Source organism: Pan troglodytes, chromosome 21 (genome assembly GCF_028858775.2).
Source record: "Pan troglodytes isolate AG18354 chromosome 21, NHGRI_mPanTro3-v2.0_pri, whole genome shotgun sequence".
Lineage (NCBI taxonomy): Eukaryota > Metazoa > Chordata > Mammalia > Primates > Hominidae > Pan > Pan troglodytes.
In genome coordinates this window covers 4,009,986-4,031,703 of record NC_072419.2, presented here as the reverse complement: position 1 = coordinate 4,031,703, position 21,718 = coordinate 4,009,986, and positions in this window count along the sequence as shown.

Genomic DNA, 21,718 nt, shown 5'->3' with positions numbered 1-21,718 from the left:
TGTAGATATTTCCACGTTTACACAGATAGCTGTGTAGATACTTAAACGTTTACACAGATCGTGCGGAATATATTTCCATGTTTACAGATAGCGGTGTAGATATTTCCATGTTTATACAGATAGCTGTGTAGGAATTTCCATGTTTATAGAGATAGCGGTGTAGATATTTTCATGTTTATACTGCTGCCTTTGTAGATATTTCCATGTGTATACAGATGGCAGTGTAGATATTTCCATGTTTATACTCACGGAGTTGTACATATTTCCATGTTTATACAGATGACTGTGTAGATAATTCCATGTTTTAACAAATGGCGGTGTAGACTTATCCATGTTTATAGAGTTAGCGGTGTAGATATTTCCATGTTTATACAGATAGCGGAGTAGGTATTTCCATGTTTATACAGATAGCGGTGTAGATATTCCCATGTTTACACAGATAGCGTTGTAGATATTTCCATGTTTATAGAGGTAGTGGTTAATGTATTTCCATGTTTACACAGATAGCATTGTAGTTATTTCTAAATTTATAGAGATAGCGGTTTAGATATTTCGAAGTTTATACAGATAGCGGTGTAGACATTTCCATGTTTATAGAGATAGCGGTGTAGATATTTCCATATTTATATAGATAGCGGTGTAGATATTTAAATGTTTATACTGATAGCGCTGGAGATGTTTCCATGTTTATACAGATAGCGATGTATATATTTCCATGTTTATACAGATAGCTGTGTAGCTATTTCCATGTGTATGCAGATAGCAGTGTAGATATTTCCATGTTTATAGAAATGGTGGTGTAGATATTTCCTGGCTTATACAGATGACGGTGTAGATATTTCCATGTTTATACAGATGGAGGTGTAGATATTTCCATGTTTATAGAGATAGCGCTGTAGATATTTCCATGTTTATACAGATAGCGGTGTAGCTATTTCCATGATTAAAGAGATGGCGGTGTAGATATTTCCATATTTATGCAATTAGCAGGGTAGATATTTCCATGTTTATACAGATGGCGGTGTAGATATTTCCATGTTTTTACAGATAGCGGTTTAGATATTTACATGTTTATACAGATCGAGGTGTAAATATTTCCATGTCTATACAGATAGCGGTATAGATGTTTCCATGTTTATACAGATCGCGGTGTAGACATTTCCATCTTTCTAGAGATAGCGGTGTAGATATTTCCATTTTTACACAGATGGTGTTGTAGATAATTCCATGTTTATGGAAATGGCGGTGTAGATATTTTCATGCTTATAGAGATGATGGTGTAGATATGTCGAAGTTTATAGAGATGGCGGTGTAGATATTTCCATGTTTATACAGATAGCGGTGTAGATATTTCCATGTTTATAGAGATAGCGGTGTAGATATTTCCATATTTATATAGATAGCAGTGTAGATATTTCCATGTTTATTCAGATGGCGGTGTAGATATTTCCATGATTGTACAGATAGCGGTGTGGCTATTTACATGTTTATACAGATAGCGGTGTAAATATTTCCATGTTTATGGAGAAGGCTGTGTTGATATTTCCATGTTTATACGGATGACTGTGTAGATATTTCCAGGTTTATACAGATGGCGGTATAGATAATTACATGTTTATAGAGATAGCCATGAAGATATTTCCATGTTTATACAGATATAGGTGTAAACATTTCCATGTTTATAGAGATATCGGTGTAGATGTTTCCATGTTTATACTTATAGCGGTGTAGATATTTCCATTTTTATACACATAGCGGTGGAGATATTTCCATCTTTATACAGATGGCTGTGTAGATATTTCCATGTTTATTCAGATTGCGGTGTAGATATTTCCCTATTTATAGAGATGGCGGTGTAGATATTTCCATGTTTATACAGATGGCGGTGTAGATATTTCCATGTTTATACAGATGGCGGTGGAGATATTTGATGTTTATAGAGATGATGGTGCAGATATTTCTATCTTTACAGAGATAGCGGTGTAGATATTTCCATGTTTATAGAGATGGCGGTGTAATATTTCCATGTGTATAGAGATAGCGGTGTAGATATTATCCTATTTATACACATAGCGGTGTTGATATTTCCATGTTTACACATAGCGGTATTGGTATTTCCATGTTTATACAGCTCACGGTGTAGGTATTTTCATGCTTACAAAGATAGCAGTGTAGTTATTTTCATATTTGCTCAGATTGCCGTGTAGATATTTCGATCTTTATACAGATAGCGGTGTACATATTTACATGTTTACACAGATATTTGTGTAGATAGTTCCAAGTTTATACAGGTAGCGGTGTAGATATTTCTATGTTTATAGCGATAGCGGTGTAGATATTTCCATATTCATACAATTATCGGTGCAAATATTTCCATGTTTATACAGATGGTGGTGTAGATATTTCCATGTATATAGAGATAGCGGTGTAGATATCTCCATGTTTATACAGATAGTGGTGTAGATATTTCCATGTGTATAAAGATGGCGGTGTAGATATTTCCCTATTTATACAGATGGCGGTGTAGGTATTTGCATGTTTATACAGATCACGGTGTAGATATTTCCATGTTTATGCAGATGGCGGCGTAGATATTTCCATGTTGATAGAGATGGCGGTGAATATATTTCTATGTTTATAGAGATAGCGTTATAGATATTTCCATGTTTATAGAGATAGCGCTGTGGATATTTACATGTTTATACACATAGCGGTGTAGATATTTCCATGTTTACAGATAGCGGTGTTGGTATTTCCATGTTTATACCGATAGCGGTGTAGATAATTCCATGTTTATACAGCTCGCGGTGTAGATATTTCCATCTTTATACAGATGACATTGTAGATACTTCCATGTTTATTCAGATAGCGGTGTAGATATTTCCATGTTTATACAGATGGCGATGTAGATAGTTCCATGTTTATAGAGATAGCAGTGTAGGTATTTCCATGTTTATTCAGATGGCGCTGTATATATTTCCATGTTTATACAGGTAGCGGTGTGGCTATTTCCATGTTTATACAGATAGCGTGTAAATATTTCCTTTTTATGGAAACGGCTGTATAGGTATTTCCATGCTTATGCAGATGCACTGTAGATATTTCCATGTTTATACAGAGAGTAGTGTAGATATTTCCATATTTATACAGTTCACTGTATAGGTATTTCCATGTTTATACAGATGGCGGTACAGATATTTCCATGTATATAGAGATAGCCATGTAGATATTTCCCTGTTTATATGGATAGCGGTGTGAACATTTCCATGTTTATAGAGATAGCGGTTTAGATATCTCCATGTTTATAGAGATGGCTGTGTAGATGTTTCCACGTTTATACAGATGGCAGTATAGATATTTCCATGTTTATACAGATGGTGGTTTAGATATGTCCATGTTTATACAGATGACTGTGAAGATATTTCCATGTTTTTACAGATGGTGGTTTAGATATTTCCATGTATATAGAGATAGCGGTGTAGATATCTCCAAGTTTACACAGATAGCGGTGTAGATATTTCCATGTGTATGAAGATAGCGATGTAAATATTTCCCTATTTATGCAGATGGCGGTGTAGATATTTCCATGTTTATACAGATGGTAATGTAGATATTTCCATGTTTATGCAGATGGCGGTGTAGATATTTCCATGTTTATAGAGATAGCTCTGGGGATATTTCCATGTTTATACAGGTAGCGATGTAGATATTTCCATTTTTATACAGATAGCGTTGTAGATATTTCCATGTTTATACAGATAACGGGGTAGATATTTTCATGTTTACAGAGATAGCGTAGTATATATTTTGATATTTGCACAGATTGCGGTGTACATATTTTCATCTTTACACAGATAGTGGTGTAGATATTTCCATGTTTACACAGATAGCTGTGTAGATATTTCCATGTTTACACAGATATTGTTGTAGATATTCCGATGTTTTTACAGATAACGGTGTAGATATTTCCATGTTTACACACATATTGTTTTTGATATTTCCATGTTGATACAGATAGCGTTGTAGGTATTTCAATATTTATAGAGATAGTGGTGTAGATATTTCCATGTTTATGCAGATAGTGGTGTAGATATTCCCATGTTTATAAAGATAGCGGTGTACACAATTCCATGTTTATACAGATCGTGGTGTAGATATTTCCATGCTTATACAGATAGCGGTGTAGATATTTCCATGTTTATACGGAAATTGAAGTAGATATTTCCACGTTTATACAGATAGCATTGTAGATATTTCCACGTTTATACAGATAGCGGTGTAGATACTTCCACTTTTATACAGATTGCGGTGTAGATATTTCCAAGTTTATACAGCTTGCGGTGTAGATATTTCCATCTTTATACAGATGGCGGTGTAGACATTTCCATGTTTATGCAGATAGTGGTGCAGATATTCCCATGTTTACAGAGATAGCGGTGTTGATATTTGCATCTTTCCACAGATTGTGGTGTAGATATTTCCATCTTTACACAGATAGCTATGTAGATATTTCCAAGTTAACACAGATAGCTGTGTAGATATTTCCATGTTTATACAGATAGCATTGTAGACATTTCCATGTTTATACAGACAGCGGTGTAGATATTTCCATGGTCATGCAGATGGCGGTGTAGATATTTCCATGTTTATAGAGATGGCCGTGTATATACTTCTATGTTTATAGGGATAGCGATGTAGATATTTCCATATGTATAGAGATGACGGTGTAGGTATTTCCATGTTCATTGAGACAGTGGTGAAGATATTTCCGTATTTATACAGATAGCGGTGTAGATATTTCCATGTTTATACAGATAGCGGTGTTGGTATTTCCATGTTTATACCAATAGCGGTGTAGTTATTTCCAAGTTTATACAGATAGCGGTGTAGATATTTCCATGTTTACAGAGATAGCGGTGTAGATATTTCCATCTTTGCACAGATAGCTGTGTAGATATTTCCAAGTTTACACTGATAGCTGCGAAGATATTTCCATGTTTACACAGATAGCGTTGTAGATATTTCCATTTTTATAAAGATAGCGGTGTAGATATTTCAATGTTTATACAGATAACGGTGTTGGTATTTCCATGGTTGTACACATAGCGGTGTAGATATTTCCATGTTTATACAGCTCGCGTTGTAGATATTTCGATCTTTATACACATGTCAGTGTAGATATTTCCATGTTTATACGGATAGTGGTGTCAATATTTCCATGTTTATATAGATGGCGGTGTAGACAGTTCCATGTTTCTGGAGATGGCAGTGTAGATGTTTTCATGTTTATAGACATGGCGGTGTAGATATTTCCATGTTTATAGAGATTGTGGTGCAGATATTTCCATGTTTATAGAGATAGCGGTGTTGGTATTTCCATGTTTATAGAGATAGCGGTGTAGATATTTCCATGTGTATACAGATGGCTGTGTAGATATTTCCATGTTTACACAGATATTTTTGTAGATATTTCCATGTTTATACAGAAAGCGGTGAAGATATTTCCATGTTTATAAAGATAGTGGTGTAGATATTTCCAGGTTTATACTGATAGCGGTGTAGATATTTCCATGTTTACACAGAGAAAGGTGTAGGTATTTCCATGTTTATACAGATTGCGGTGTAGCTAATTCCATGTTTATAGAGATAGCGGTGTAGATATTTCCATGCTTATACAGATAGCTGTGTAGGTATTTCCATGTGTATACAGATGGCAGTGTAGATATTTCCATGTTTATACAGATGGCAGTGCAGATATTTCCATGTTTATACAGATAGCAATGTAAATATTTCCATGTTTATGGAGACAGCTGTGTAGATATTTCCATGTTTATACACACGGCAGTGTAGGTATTTCCATGTTTATACAGATAGTGGTGTAGATATTTCCAAGTTTATACAGGCCGAGTTGTAGATATTTCCATGTTTATGCAGATCCCTGTGGAGATATTTCCATCTTTCTACAGATGACAGTGTACATGTTTCTATGTTTATAGAGTTGGTGGTGAAGGTATTTTCATGTTTATACAGATGGCGGTGTAGTTATTCCATGTTTATGCTGATGGCGGTGTAGATATTTCCATGTTTATAGAGATAGTGGTGAAGATATTTCCGTGTTTATGCAATTGACTCTGCAGGTATTTCCTTGTTTATACAGATGGCGGTGTAGATATTTCCATATTTATAGAGATATCCATGTAGATATTTTCATCTTTATACAGCTAGCGGTGTAGATATTTCCATATTTATACAGATTGCGGTGTAGGTATTTCCATGTTTATTCAAATGGAGATGTAGATATTTCCATGTTTATACAGATGACTGTGTAGATATTTCCATGTTTTTCCAGATGGAGGTGTAGATATTTCCATGTTTATGCAGATAGCGGTGTGGCTATTTCCATATTTAAACAGATAGCTGTGTAGATATTTCCATGTTTATAGGGATGGCTGAATAGATATTACCATGTATATACAGATGGCTGTGTAGATATTTCCATGTTTATACCGATGGCGTTGTAGATGTTTCCATGTGTATACAGATAGTTGTATTGATTTTTCCATGTTTATACAGATGACTGTGTAGGTAGTTCCATGTTTATACAGATGGCGGTGTAGATATTTCCATGTTTATAGAGATAGCCATGTAGATATTTCCATGTTTATAGAGATAGCAGTGCAGATATTTCCATGTTTATACAGATAGCAGTGCAGATATTTCCATGTTTACAGCGATAGCGGTGTAGATATTTCCATATTTGCGCATATTGCGGTGAAGATATTTCCATCTTTACATAGATAGCGGTGTAGATATTTCCATGTTTACACAGATAACTGTGAAGATATTCCCATGTTTACACAGATAGTGTTGTAGATATTTCCATGTTTATACAGGTAGCGGGGTAGATATTTCCATGTTTACAAAGATAGTGGTGTAGATATTTCCATGTTTATAGAGATAGCGCTGGGGATATTTCCATGTTAATCAGATAGCGATGTAGATATTCCCATGTTTATACAGATAGCGGTGTAGATATTTCCATGTTTATAGAGATAGCGGTGTAGATATTTCCAGGTTTATGCAGATAGTGGTGTAGATATTTCCATGTTTATACAGATAGCGGTGTAGACATTTCCATGTTTCTACAGATCGGGGTGTAGATATTTCCATGTTTATACAGATAGCGGTGTAGATATTTCCATGTTTATACAGATAACTGGGTAGATATTTCCATGTTTACAGAGATAGCGGTGTAGATATTTTGATATTTGCACAGATTGGGGAGTACATATTTTCATCTTTACACTGATAGCGTTGTACATATTTCCATGTCTACACAGACAGCTGTGTAGATATTTCCATGTTTACACCGATATTGTTGTAGATATTTCCACGTTTATACAGATAGCGGTGTAGGTATTTCCACATTTAACAGATAGCGGTGTAGATATTTACATGTTTATGCAGATAGCGTTGTAGATATTTCCATGTTTACAGAGATAGCGGTGTAGATATTTCCATCTTTGCACAGATTGCGGTGTGGATATTTCCATTTTTACACAGATAGCTGTGTAGAAATTTCCAAGTTTACACAGATAGCTGAGTAGGTATTTCCATGTTTACACAGATAGCATTGTAGATATTTCCATGTTTATACAGATAGAGGTGTTGGTATTTCCATGTTTTTACAGCAAGCGGTGTAGAAATTTCCAAGTTTATACAGCTCGCGATGAAGATATTTCCATCTTTATACAGATGGCGGTGTAGACATTTCCATGTTTATGCAGATAGTGGTGCAGTTATTTCCATGTTTACAGAGATAGCGGTGTAGATATTTGCATCTTTCCACAGATTGTGGTGTAGATATTTCCATCTTTACACAGATAGCTATGTAGATATTTCCAAGTTTACACAGATAGCTGTGTAGATATTTCCATCTTTACACAGATAGAGTTGTACTTATTTCCATGTTTATAGAGATAGCTGTGTAGATACTTCCACGTTTCTACAGATGGCTTTGTAGATATTTAAATGTGTATACAGATGGCAATTTAGATATTTCCATGTTTATAGATATGGTGGTGTAGATATTTCCATGTTAATACAGATGACTGTGTAGATGTTTGCATGTATATACAGATGGCGGTGTAGATATTTCCACGTTTATAGAGATAACAGTGTAGATATTTCCATGTTTATACAGATAGCGTTGTAGATATTTCCATGTTCATACAGATAGCAGTGTAGATATGTCCATGTTTATACAGATAGCGGTGGAGATATTTCCACGTTTATACCGATATCGATGTAGATATTTCCACGTTTATGCAGATAGCATTGTAGATATTTCCACGTTTACACAGATAGCAGTGTAGATACTTCCACGTTTATACAGATTGTGGTGTAGATATTTCCACGTTATACAGATAGCGGTGTAGATGTTTATATGTTTATGCAGATAGCGCTGTAGATATTTCCATGTTTACACAGATAGCGGTGTAGATATTTCCATCTTTGCACAGATTGCGGTGTAGATATTTCCATCTTTACACAGATAGCTATGTATATATTTCCAAGTTTACACAGATAGCTGTGGAGATATTTCCATGTTTATAATGATAGCGTTGTAGATATTTCCATGTTCATGCAGATGGCGGTGTAGATATTTCCATGTGTATAAAGATGGCGGTGTAGGTATTTCCATGTTTATAGAGATAGTGGTGAAGATATTCCCGTATTTATACAGATAGCAGTGTAGATATTTCCATGTTTATACAGATAGCGGTGTTGGTATTTCGATGTTTATACACATAGCGGTGTAGATATTTCCATGTTTTTACAGATAGCGGTGTAGATATTTCCATGTTTACAGAGATAGCGGTGTAGATATTTCCATCTTTGGACAGATAGCTGTGTAGATATTTCGAAGTTTACACAGATAGCTGTGTAGATATTTCCATGTTCATGCAGATAGCGATGTTGTTGTTTCCATGTTTATACAGATAGCGGTGTAGATATTTCCATGTTTATACAGCTCGCGGTGTAGATACTTCCGTCTTTATACAGATAGTGGTGTAGATGTTTCCATGTTTATACAGATGACTGTGTAGGTATTTCCATGTTTATACAGGTGGTGGTGTAGATATTTCCATGTTTATGGAGTTAACCATGTGGATATTTCCATGTTTATAAAGATAGCGGTGTAGGCATTTCCATGTTTATAGAGATAGCGTTGTAGGTATTTCAATATTTATAAAGATAGCGGTGTAGATATTTCCATGTTTATGCAGATAATGGTGTAGATATTTCCATGTTTATACAGATAGCGGTGTAGAGATTTCCATGATTATACAGATCGTGGTGTAGATATTTGAATGTTTATACAGATAGCGGTGTAGATATTTCCATGTTTATACCGATAACGTGGTAGATATTTCCAGGTTTACAGAGATAGCGTTGTAGATATTTTGATAATTGCACAGATTGGGGTGTACATATTTTCATCTTTACACAGATGGCGTGGAACATATTTCCATGTCTACACAGATAGGTGTGTAGATATTTCCATGTTTACACAGATATTGTAGATATGTCCATGTTTATACAGATAGCGGTTTAGATATTTCCATGTTTATAAAGATAGCTGTGTAGATATTTCCATGTTTATACAGATAGCGGTGTAGATATTTCCATGTTTATACAGAGAACGGTGTAGATATTTCCATGTTTATACAGATTGCGGTGTAGCTAATTCCATGTTTATAGAGATAGCGTTGTAGATATTTCCATGCTTATACAGATAGCTGTGTAGCTATTTCCATATGTATACAGATGGCAGTGTAGATATTTCCACGTTTATAGAGATGGAAGTGCAGATATATCCATGTTTATACAGATAGCAGTGTAGATATTTCCATGTTTATGGAGACAGCTGTGTAGATATTTGCATGTTTATACAGATGGCAGTGTAGATATTTCCATGTTTATACAGATAGTGGTGTAGATATTTCCACATTTTACAGATAGCAGTGTAGATATTTACATGTTTATGCAGATAGCGGTGAAGATAGATCCATGTTTACAGAGATCGCGATGTAGATATTTCCATCTTTGCACAAAATGAGGTGTGGATATTTCCATCTTTACACAGATAGCTGTGTGGAAATTTCCAAGTTTACACAGATAGCTGTGTAGGTATTTCCATGTTTACACAGATAGCATTGTAGATATTTCCATGTTTATACAGATAGCGGTGTTGGTATTTCCATGTTTTTACAGAGAGCGGTGTAGATATTTCCAAGTTTATACAGCTCGCGGTGTAGATATTTCCATCTTTATACAGATGGCGGTGCAGACATTTCCGTGTTTATGCAGATAGTGGTGCAGATATTTCCATGTTTACAGAGATAGCGGTGTAGATATTTGCATCTTTCCACAGATTGTGGTGTAGATATTTCCATCTATACACAGATAGATATGTAGATATTTCCAAGTTTACACAAATAGCTGTGTAGATATTTCCATGTTTACACAGATAGAGTTGCAGATATTTCCATGTTTATACAGATAGCGGTGTAGATATTTCCATGGTTAAAGAGACGGTGGTGTAGATATTTCCATTTTTATAGACATTGCGGTGTAGATATTTCCATGTTTATAGGGATGGCGGTGTAGGTATTTCCATGTTTTTAGAGATAGCGTTGTAGATACTTCCACGTTTCTACAGATGGCTTTGTATATATTTTCATATGTATACAGATGGCAATTTAGATATTTCCATGTTTATAGATATGGTGGTGTAGATATTTCCATGTTTATACAGATGACTTTTTAGATGTTTGCATGTTTATACAGATGGCGGTGTAGATATTTCCATGTTTATAGAGATAACAGTGTACATATTTCCATGTTTATACATATAGCGTTGTAGATATGTCCATGTTTATACAGATAGCGGTGGAGATATTTCCACGTTTATATCGATATCGATGTAGATATTTCCACGTTTATGCAGATAGCATTGTAGATATTTCCACGTTTATACACATAGCTTTGCAGGTACTTCCACGTTTATACAGATTGCGGTGTGGCTTTTTCCATGTTTATACAGATAGCAGTGTAGATATTTCCATGTTTATAGAGATGGCTGTGTAGATATTTCCATGTTTATACAGATGGCAGTGGAGATATTTCCATGTTTATAGAGATAGTGGTGTAGATATTTCCATTTTTATACAGATGACTTTGTATGTACTTCCATGTTTATACAGATGGCGTTGTAGATATTTCCATGTTTATACAGATAGCCATGTAGTTACTTCCATGTTTATACAGATAACGGTGTAGGAATTTCCATGTTTACAGAGATAATGGTGTAGATATTTCCATGTTTACACACATGGCATTGTAGATATTTCCATGTGTATACAAATGGCAGTGTAGGTATTTCCATGTTTATACAGATGGAGGTGTAGATATTTCAAAGTTTATACAGAGAGCGGTGTAGATATTACCATGTTTACACTGATAGCGGTGTAGATATTTTGATGTTTACACAGATAGTGTTGTAGATATTTACATGTTTATGCAGATAGCGGTGTAGATATTTCCAGGTTTATACAGATGGCGGTGAAGACATTTCCAACTTTATAGAGATAGTGGTGTAGATATTTCCATATTTATACAGACTGCAGTATAGATATTTCCATGTTTATACAGATAGTGGGGTAAATATTTCCATGTTTACACAGATAGCGGTATAGATATATCCATCTTTGCACAGATTGCGGTGTAGATATTTCCATCTTTACAAAGATAGCGGTGTAGATATTTCCATGTTTACACAGATAGCAGTGTAGATATTTCCATGTTTACACAGATAGTGGTGTAGCTGTTTCCATGTTTATACAGATAACTGTGTAGGTATTCCCATGTTTATACAGATGGCAGTGTAGACATTTCTCTGTTTATACAGATGGCGGTGCAGATATTTCCATGTTTATACAGAAGCCGGTGAAGATATTTCCATGTTTATGCAGATGGCGGTGTAGATATTTCCATGTTTGTGGAGATGGCGGTGGAGATATTTCTACGTTTATAGAGATACCTGTGTAGATATTTCCATGTGTATAAAGATGGCGGTGTAGGTATTTCCATGTTTATAGAAATAGCGGTGCAGATATTTCCATGTTTATACAGATAGTGGTGTAGATAGTTCCATGTTTATAGGGATAGTGGTGTTGCTATGTCCATGTTTATACGGATAGCGGTGTAGATATTTCCATGTTTATACAGCTCGCGGTGTAGATATTTCCATCTTTACACAGATAGCGGTATACATATTTCCATGTTTACACAAATAGCTGTGTAGATATTTCCATGTTTACACAGATAGTGTTGTAGATATTTCCATGTTTATAGAGATAGCGTTGTAGATATTTCCACGTTTATACAGATAGCGTTGGAGATCTTTCCATGTTTATACAGATGGCCATGGAGATATTTCCCTCTTTATACAGATGGCGGTGTAGATATTTCCAAGTTTATACAGATATCGGTGTAGATATTTCCATGTTTATACAGATATTGGTGTAGTTATTTGCATGTTTATACAGGTAGAGTTGTAGATATTTCCATGTTTATACAGATCGCGGTGTACATATTTCCATGTTTATGCAGACGGCGGTGTATATATTTCCATGTTTATAGAGATGGTGGTGTAGATATTTCTATGTTTACAGAGATAGCGTTGCAGATAATTCCATGTTTATAGAGATGGTGGTGTAGGTATTTCCATGTATATAAAGATAGTGGTGTAGATAATTCTAAGTTTATTCAGATAGCGGTGTAGATATTTCCATGCTTATACAGATAGTGGTATTGATATTTCCATGTTTATACACATAGTGGTGTAGACATTTCCATGTTTATTCTGCTCGCGGTGCAGATATTTGCATGTTTATACAGATAGTGGTGTAGATAGTTCCATGTTTATAGGGATAGTGGTGTTGCTATGTCCATGTTTATACGGATAGCGGTGTAGATATTTCCATGTTTATACAGCTTGCGGTGTAGATATTTCCATCTATACACAGATAGCGGCGTACATATTTCCATGTTTGCACAGATAGCTGTGTAGATATTTCCATGTTTATACAGATAGTGTTGTAGATATTTCCATGTTTATAGAGATAGCGTTGTAGATATTTCCTCGTTTATACAGATAGCGGTGGAGATCTTTCCATGTTTATACAGATGGCCATGGACATATTTCCCTGTTTATACAGATGGCGGTGTAGATATTTCCAAGTTTATACAGATAGCGGTGCAGATATTTCCATGTTTATACAGATATTTGTGTAGATATTTGCATGTTTATACAGGTAGAGTTGTAGATATTTCCATGATTATACAGATCGCGGTGTACATATTTCCATGTTTATGCAGATGGCGGTGTAGATATTTCCATGTTTATAGAGATGGCGGTGTAGATATTTCTATGTTTATAGAGATAGCTTTGCAGATAATTCCATGTTTATAGTGATGGTGGTGTAGGTATTTCCTTGTATATAAAGATAGTGGTGTAGATATTTCTAAGTTTATTCAGATAGTGGTGTAGATATTTCCATGCGTATACAGACATTGGTGTTGATATTTCCATGTTTATACAGCTCGCGGTGTAGATATTTCCATCTTTATACAGATGGTGGTGTAGATATTTCAATATTTATAGAGATAGCCTTGTAGATATTTCCATGATTATACAGATAGCGGTGTAGGTATTTCCATGTTTATACAGATAGCGGTGCATAAAATTCCATGTTTATTGAGATAGCGTTTTAGATATTTCCATCTTTGCACAGATTGCGGTGTAGATATTTCCATCTTTATGGAGATAGCGGTGTAGATATTGCCATGTTTACACAGATAGCTGTTTAGGTATTTCCATGTTTACACAGACAGCGTTGTAGATATTTCCAGGTTTATACAGATAGCGGTCGACATATTTCCATGTTTTTACTGATACTGGTGGAGATATTTCCATGTTTATACAGATGGAGGTATAGACATTTCCATGTTTATACAGATGACTGAGTAGAAATTTTCATGTTTTTACAGATGGCGGTGTAGTTATTTCCATGTTTATAGAGATAGCGCTGTAAATATTTCCATGTTGGCACAGATTGCGGTGCATATATTTCTGTCTTTACACAAATAGCGGTGTAGATATTTCCATGTTTACACAGATAGCTGTGTAGTCATTTCCATGTTTACACAGATAGCGTTGTAGATATTTCCATGTTTATACTGATAGCAGTGTAGATATTTCCATGACTATACAGATAGCTGTGTAGATGTTACCATGTTTATACAGATGACTGTGTAGGTATTTCCATGCTTATACAGGCTGCGGTGTAGATAATTCCATGTTTTTACAGATGGCAGTGTAGATATTGCCATGTATATACCGATAGCGGTGTGGATATTTCCATGTTTTTACTGTCAGCGGTGTAGATATTACCATGTTTACACAGATAGCGGTATAGATATATCCATCTTTGCACAGATTGCTGTGTAGATATTTCCATCTTTACAAAGATAGCGGTGTAGGTATTTCCATGTTTACAGAGATAGCAGTGTAGATATTTCCATGTTTACACAGATAGTGGTGTAGCTGTTTCCATGTTTATACAGATAACTGTGAAGGTATTTCCATGTTTATACAGATGGCAGTGTAGACATTTCTATGTTTATACAGATGGCGGTGCAGATATTTCCATGTTTATACAGAAGCCGGTGAGGATATTTTCATGTTTATGCAGATGGCGGTGTAGATATTTCCATGTTTGTGGAGATGGCGGTGTAGATATTTCTATGTTTATAGAGATAGCTGTGTAGATATTTCCATGTGTATAAAGATGGCGGTGTAGGTATTTCCATGTTTATAGAAATAGCGGTGCAGATATTTCCATGTTTCTACAGATAGTGGTGTAGATAGTTCCATGTTTATAGGGATAGTGGTGTTGTTATGTCCATGTTTATACGGATAGCGGTGTAGATATTTACATGTTTATACAGCTCGCGGTGTAGATATTTCCATCATAACACAGATAGCGGTGTACATATTTCCATGTTTACACAGATAGCGGTGTAGATATTTCCATGTTAACACAGATAGTTTTGTAGATATTTCCATGTTTATGCAGATTGCGGTATAGATATTTCCATGTTTATAAAGATTGCGGTGCAGATATTTCCATGTTTATACAGATAGCGCTGGAGATATTTCCATGTTTATACACATAGCGATGTAGATATTTCCATGTTTATACAGATAGCGGTGGATATATTTCCTTGTTTATACAGATGGTGGTGTAGGTATTTCCATGTTTATAGAGATAGCCATGTAGATATTTCCATGTTTATAGAGATAGCGGTGTAGATTTTACATGTTTATACAGATTGCGGTGTAGATATTTCCATGTTTATAAAGATTGCCGTGTAAATATTTCCATGTTTATAGAGATAGCGTTGTAGACATTTCCATGTATATACAGATAGCGATGCAGATATTTCCAGGTTTATACAGACAGCGGTGTAGATATTTCCATGTTTATACAGATAGTGGGGTGGATATTTCCATGTTTATACAGATAGCGGTGTACATATTTCCATGAGTATGCAGATAGCAGTGGAGATATTTCCACGTTTATACAGATAGCGGTGGAGATATTTCAATGTTTATACAAATCGTGGTGTATATATTTCCATGTTTATTCAGATAGCGGTGTAGATATTTCCATGTTTATACCGATATAGGTGTAGATATTTCCATGTTTATGCATATGGCGGTGGAGATCTTTCCATGTTCATACAGATGGCTGTGGAGATATTTCCATCTTTATACAGATGGCGGTGTAGATATTTCCAAGTTTATGCAGATAGCGGTGTAGATATTTCCATGTTTATACAGATAGAGGTGTAGATATTTGCATGTTTATACAGGTAGAGGTGTAGATATTTCCATGTTTATACCGATTGCGGTGTAGATATTTCCATGTTTATGCAGATGGCAGTGTAGATATTTCCATGTTTATAGAGATGGCGGTGTAGATATTTCTATGTTTATAGAGATAGCGGTGTAGATAATTCCATGTTTATAGAGATGGTGGTGTACGTATTTCCATGTTTATATAGATAGTGGTGTAGATATTTCCATGTTTATTCTGATAGCGGTGTAGATATTTCCATGTTTAAACAGATAGCGGTGTTGATATATCCATGTTTATACATATAGCGGTGTCGACATTTCCATGTTTATTCAGCTCACGGTCTAGATATTTCCATGTTTATACAGATGGCAGTGTAGGTATTTCCATGTGTATGCAGATAGCGGTGTAGATATTTCCATGTTTAAACAGATAGCAGTGTAGTTCTTTCCATGTTTATAGAGATAGTGGTGTAGGTATTTCCATGTGTATTCAGAAAGCGGTGCAGATGTTTCCAAGTTTATACTGATGGCTGTGTAGATATTTCCATGTGTATACACATGGCAGTGTAGATATTTCCATGATTATAGAGATGTTGGTGAAGATATTTCCATGTATATACAGAAGACAGTGTAGATATATCCATGTTTATACAGATGGCGGTGTAGATATTTCCATGTTTACAGAGATAGCGGTGTAGATATTTCCATGTTTATAGAGATTGCGGTGCAGATATTTCCATGTTTATAGAGATAGCGGTGTAAATATTTCCATGTTCGCACAGATTGCGGTGCATATATTTCTGTCTTTACACAAATAGCGGTGTAGATATTTCCATGTTTACACAGATAGATGTGTAGTCATTTCCATGTTTACACAGATAGCGTTGTAGATATTTCCATGTTTATACTGATAGCAGTGTAGATATTTCCATGACTATACAGATAGTTGTGTAGATGTTACCATGTTTATACAGATGACTGTGTAGGTATTTCCATGTTTATACAGACTGCAGTGTAGATATTTCCATGTTTTAAAGATGGTGGTGTAGATATTTCCATGTATATACCGCTAGCGGTGTGGATATTTCCATGTTTTTACAGCCAGCGGTGTAGATATTACCATGTTTACACAGATAGCGGTATAGATATAACCATCTTTGCACAGATTGCGGTGTAGATATTTCCATCTTTACAAAGATAGCGGTGTAGATATTTCCATGTTTACAGAGATAGCAGTGTAGATATTTCCATGTTTACACAGATAGTTGTGTAGCTGTTTCCATGTTTATACAGATAACTGTGAAGGTATTTCCATGTTTATACAGATGGCAGTGTAGACATTTCTATGTTTATACAGATGGCGGTGCCGATATTTCCATGTTTATACAGAAGCCGGTGAGGCTATTTCCATGTTTATGCAGATGGCGGTGTAGATATTTCCATGTTTGTGGAGATGGCGGTGTAGATATTTCTATGTTTATAGAGATAGCTGTGTAGATATTTCCCTGTGTATAAAGATGGCAGTGTAGATATTTCCATGTTTATAGAAATAGCGGTGCAGATATTTCCATGTTTATACAGATAGTGGTGTAGATAGTTCCATGTTTATAGGGATAGTGGTGTTGTTATGTCCATGTTTATACGGATAGCGGTGTAGATATTTCCATGTTTATACAGCTCGCGGTGAAGATATTTCCATCATAACACAGATAGCGGTGTACATATTTCCATGTTTACACAGATAGCGGTGAAGGTATTTCCATGTTAACACAGATAATTTTGCAGATATTTCCATGTTTATGCAGATTGCGGTATAGATATTTCCATGTTTATAAAGATTGCGGTGCAGATATTTCCATGTTTATACAGATAGTGCTGGAGATATTTCCATGTTTATACACATAGCGATGTAGATATTTCCATGTTTATACAGATAGCGGTGGATATATTTCCATGTTTATACAGATGGTGGTGTAGGTATTTCCATGTTTATAGAGATAGCCATGTAGATATTTCCATGTTTATAGAGATAGCGGTGTAGATTTTCCATGTTTATACAGATTGCGGTGTAGATATTTCCATGTTTATACAGAGAGCGGTGCATATAATTACATGTTTATAGAGATAGCGTTGTAGATATTTCCATCTTTGCAAAGATTGCGGTGTAGATATTTCCATCTTTACAGAGATAGCGGTGTAGATATTGCCATGTTTACACAGATAGCTGTTTAGATATTTCTATGTTTACTTAGATAGCGTTGTAGATATTTCCAGGTTTATACAGACAGCGGTGTAGATATTTCCATGTTTATGCAGATTGCGGTGTAGATGTTTCCATGTCTATACAGATAGCGGTGAAGGTATTTCCATGTTTATACAGACCGTGGTGTAGATATTTCCATGTTTATACAGATAGCGGTGTAGGTATTTCCATGTTTATACAGATAGTGTTGCAGATATTTCCATGTTTATACAGATAGCGTTGTAGACATTTCCATGTTTATAAACATAGCAATGTACATATTTCCATGTTTATACAGATAGCGGTGGAGATATTTCCGTGTTTATACAGAGAGTGTTGCAGATATTTCCATGTTTATAGAGATAGCTGTGTATATATTTCCATGTTTACACAGATAGCGGTGTATTTATTTCCGTGTTAACACACACAGTGTTGTAGATATTTCCATGTTTTTACAGATAGCGGTGTAGATATTTCCATGTTTATACAGATCGTGGTGTAGATATTTCCATGTTTATACAGACAGCAGTGTAGATATTTTCATGTTTATAGAGATAGCAGTGTAGATATTTCCATGTTTACAGAGATAGCGGTGTAGATATTTCCATCTTTGCACAGATTGCCGTGTAGATATTTCCATCTTTACACAGATAGTGTTGTAGATATTTCCATGTTTATAGAGATAGTAGTGCAGATATTTCTATATTTATAAAAATAGTGGTGTAGATGTTTCCATCTTTATACAGATAGCGGTGTAGATATTTCCATGTTTATACAGATGGCGGTGTAGGTATTTCCATATTTATAGAGGTAGCAGTGTAGAGATTTCCGTGTTCAAACAGATGGCAGTGTACATATTTCCTTGAGTATACAGATGGCAGTGTAGATATTTCCATGTTTATACAGATGGATGAGTAGGTATTTCCATGTTTATACAGATGACAGTGTAGATATTTCCATGTTTTTACAGATGGCGGTGTAGATATTACCATGTATATACAGATGGCAGGGTTGGTATTTCCATGTTTGTGCAGATAATGGTGTAGATATTTCCATGTTTATACAGATAGCGGTGTAAAGTATTTCCATCTTTATTCAGATGGTGGTGTAAATACTTCCATTTTTGTACTGGTAGCGGTGTAATTTCCATGTTTATACAGATAGCGGTGTAGATATTTCCATGTTTTTACAGATGGCGGTGAAGATATTTCCATTTATATGCAGATAGCGGTGTGGCTATTTCCATGTTTATAGAGATCGTGGTATAGATACTTCCATATTTATACAGATAACGGTGTAGATATTTCCATGTTTATAGAGATAGCGGTGTAGATAATTCCATATTTGCACAGATAGCGGTGTAGATATTTCCATCTTTACACAGATAGCGGTGTACATATTTCCATGTTTCCACAGATAACGGTGTAGATATTTCCATGTTAACACTGATAGTTTTGTAGATATTTCCATGTTTATACAGATTGCGGTATAGATATTTCCATGTTTATAAAGATTGCGGTGCAGATATTTCCAAGTTTATGCAGATAGCGGTCGAGATATTTCCATGTTTATACAGATAGCGATGTAGATATTTCCATGTTTATACAGATAGCGGTAGATATGTTTCCATGTTTATACAGATGGTGGTGTAGATATTTCCATGTTTATAAAAATAGCGGTGTAGATATTTCCATGTTTTCACAGATAGTGTTGTAGATATTTCCATGTTTATACAGATAGTCTTGTAGATCTTTCCATGTTTATACAGATAGCGGTGGAGATCTTTCCATGTTTATACAGATGACCGTGGAGATATTTCCATCTTTATACAGATGGCGGTGTAGATATTTCCAAGTTTATACAGATAGCAGTGTAGATATTTCCATGTTTATACAGATAGCGGTGTAGATATTTGCGTGTTTATACAGGTAGAGGTGTACATATTTCCATGTTTATACAGATCGTGGTGTAGATATTTCCATGTTTATGCAGATGGCGGTGTAGATATTTCCATGTATATAGAGATGTCATTGTAGGTTTTTCCATGTTTATGCAGATAGCGGTGTAGATATTTCCATGTTTATACAGAGAGCGGTGTAGATATTTGCATTTTTATACAGATCGTGGTGTATATGTTTCCATGTTTATAGAGATAGCGGTGTAGATATTTCCATGTTTACACAGATAGCTCTGTAGATATTTCCATGTTGACACAGATAGTGTTGTAGATATTTCCATATTTATACAGACAGCGGTGTAGATATTTCCATGTTTATACAGATAGCGGTGTACATATTTTCATGCTTATACAGAGAGTGGTGTTGATATTTCCATGTTTATAGACATAGCGGTCTAGACATTTCCATGTTTATACAGTATGCGGTGAAGGTATTTCCATGTTTATACAGATGGCAGTGTAGGTATTTCCATGTTTATGCAGATATCTCCGTAGTTATTTCCATATAGAAGTTTAGATCTTTCCATGTTTATAGAGAAAGCGGAGTAGGTAATTCCGTGTGTATTCAGATAGCGGTGAAGATGTTTCCAAGCTTATACTGATGGCTTTGTAGATATTTCCATGTGTGTACACATGGCAGTGTAGATATTTCCATGTTTATAGAGATGGTGGTGTAAATATTTCCATGTATATACAGATGACTCTGTAGATATTTCCATGTTTACAGATGGCAGTGTAGATATTTCCATGTTTACAGAGATGGTGGTGTAGATATTTCCATGTATATACAGTTGACTGTGTAGATATTTCCATTTTTATACAGATAGCGGTGTAGATATTTCCATATATAAACAGATAGCGGTGGTGATATTTCCATGTTTATACAGAGAGCGATGTAGATATTTCCATGTTTATACAGATTGCTTTGTAGGTATTTCCATGTTTATAGAGGTAGCGGTGTAGATATTTCCATGTTTATACAGATGGCTGTGTAGATATTTCCATGTGTATACCTGGCAGTGTAGATATTTCCATGTTTATGCAGATGGAGGTGTAGATATTTCCATGTTTATAGAGATAGCGGTGGAGATATTTCCATGTTTATACAGATGGCTGTGTAGATATTCCCATGTTTATAGAGATAACGGTGAAGAATTTCCATTTTTATACAGATAGCAGTGTAGATATTTCAATGTTTATGGAGATAGCGGTGTAGATATTTCCATATTTACACAGATAGCGGTTTAGATACTTCCATATTTATAAAGATCCCGGTGTAGATATTTCCATGTTTATATAGATGGCGGTGTAGATATTTCCATGTTTATACAGATAGCAGCGTAGATATTTCCATGTTTATACAGATAGCGGTGTAGATATTTCCATTTTTACAGAGAAAGCGGTGTAGATATTTCCATCTTTGCACAGATTTCGATGTTGATATTTCCATCTTTACACAGATAGCAGTGTAGATATTTCCAAGTTTACACAGATAGCTGTGTAGTTATTTCCATGTTTACAAAGATAG